We start from the raw sequence: 2174 nt of genomic DNA, 5'->3' as shown, positions 1-2174 counted from the left end.
CCATGGTCTGGCTTTGTGAATCTGTATAAGAGGAGAGGCTCTGGATCTCAAAACAGGAATCCTCCATAGTTTCCCAATGCCACTGCACCAGGAATTCTGGGGTGAATGGCGAACCTGCTTCATCAGAATGAGCATTCTGGGGGGAATGCTGCTGATGGTGAATGGAGTCCATAGAAGGGATGCCTGTCACCGGCTGCAGGGTAAATGAGGAAGCAACCTCCTGAGCTGTGGAGCTCTGCTGCACTGTTTAATAGCCATCAAGGATCAAATAGTTTCCTGAGATGCATAAATTAACATCCTTCTCCTCCTTTTTAACTGCTCCATCACCTTCTGATGGATTATCATCACCATGTGCTTCACGGGCATCAAAAGAGTGCTCTCCACTCTCATCAAGACCCCCTTCTGGCTCTGTGGCAGGCATCTCTGGGGTCATAATCATGTGGTCCCTTACTAAAATGTTACCTGCCTGGGTATCTTGGGATGCCAGTACCACTGAATCCCGTGGAGCAGAAGATTCAGTTGAAGTCCGTGAACTGTAACAAGCTGCAATGTCACCAGTTCCAGTTCTAAAGGGCATCTGTCATTCACCAGGATAAGCCTTTGTATTTTCAGAATTCTGGATTTCACTATCTGCCTGCACCCCCTGAGAGGTTATCCTGTAACTTGGGAAATGCTGCCAGTCTTCCTGAATGTTCTTCTCAGTCAAACCAAGCTGCTGTACCAGCAACTGCTTCAACAGACCCAAATTCCTTAGTACATTCAATGCCCACTATTCTTCTGAGACAGGCAAGTGTGGATCTGGGATTGTTATAATTTTCTCAACTTTCCTTTAGTGTCCCACCTGTATGCAGTTCCTTTGCAAACTGTCTCTCAGTCACAAAAGGATCATCTGCCTCTGATTTCCCAGATACTCAGTGAATGAGACTGAGGTTTAGATGATAGTAAGGGAGACTCTAATCCCAAATCTCTATCTGGACTTTGTAGACCAGTGACTGAAATGCCATGCTGTTCTACTTTTAATTTTGGTGGTTCTTCTTCATCATTGTCTCCTTCAAAAGCTGGCGACTGTAATGGAATTGGTTTTGTGGATTGTTCCTTCACTGAGGCAGCCATTCTGCAGATTAGGTCCTGCCAGACAGTCTTTTCAGAGACTGTCTGTGCCACCAATTCATAAATTTGGGCTCCGTTGTCTGACATGGAGATGATGAATAAAGCTTTGTTGTCTGTTGCCACTTTTCAAACCAACACTGTATTCAACTTAATGACAGGCTAAATGTGTGTTTGCTATCAGCTGAAGATGCCAGAATCTTACTATGACACCTTAACACCAGCCTATCATCCTGTTTTTGTAACAAAACAAGAATGTCCTCCAGCAGCAATGTGTACAGATCAATACTTTTGTCTCTATTCACCTTCCAAACCAATGGTCCTTCATGAATCATCTTCCTTTTTGTTAAATCCAAATTCCTGAGTTCTTCAACATTTGGGTACTTCATATTGGAGGCATCAAGGTGATGCTGATAATCTTCTAAGTGCTATTTGTTTTCTACCTCCTTGACAGCCTGATTTACATAATTTAAGATCTGATGACAGTGATCAGCAGCTTTCTTCACCTTCTCGCTTTCCATTGGCCATTCTGTGTATTTGGCAATGTTATCCAAAAGAAGTGGGTATTTAGTAAGCCTCTGCATTGGGGTGGGAATGATATCTTTCAGCTGAGGACAAAGTGGATTATTCTCAGCATCTTGCACAAATGTCTGAAAATGAGATTTCTTTTTCTGAAGAGACTTGATCATTTCCAGAGCGAAAGGTTAATTACTGCAAAATTAGCAGCAGCATGTTTCAACTTCTCCTCTCCTTGTACACTGAACCAGGTCAACAGATCTTCCCCAATGTGATCAATATCAGAGGTCTCATTCCTCTTTCAAACAGGCTTCATTTGTTCATTCAGTCCAACATGAAGTTGAAGAATATCTTCCAAGTTTGAAAAAATCTTCTGTAGTTCTGAAGGTGAAAGAATTCCTTCTCTGGATACTCGCTGATAGAATACTTGATCAAGAACCTTCAATGTTCAAACATGAGTTCTCTAGGTGTAGAACAATTCATTAATCACTTCCTGTCTTTTGATTTCAGAAGGTTTGAGTCCCAATAACACTTCTCTACTAACAAGCTGC

At 42.3% G+C, this 2174-nt stretch overlaps 1 pseudogene; it reads right to left on the bottom strand.

The window, feature by feature from the left end:
• Positions 1-12: 12 nt before the first annotated feature.
• On the bottom strand, positions 13-2170 carry LOC107135229 (annotated as a pseudogene).
• Between the last annotated feature and the right edge of the window lie 4 nt (positions 2171-2174).

The sequence above is a fragment of the Marmota marmota genome, unplaced genomic scaffold (genome assembly GCF_001458135.2).
Source record: "Marmota marmota marmota unplaced genomic scaffold, marMar, whole genome shotgun sequence".
NCBI classification, from domain to species: Eukaryota; Metazoa; Chordata; class Mammalia; order Rodentia; family Sciuridae; genus Marmota; species Marmota marmota.
This window is presented reverse-complemented; position numbering and strand designations above follow the sequence as displayed.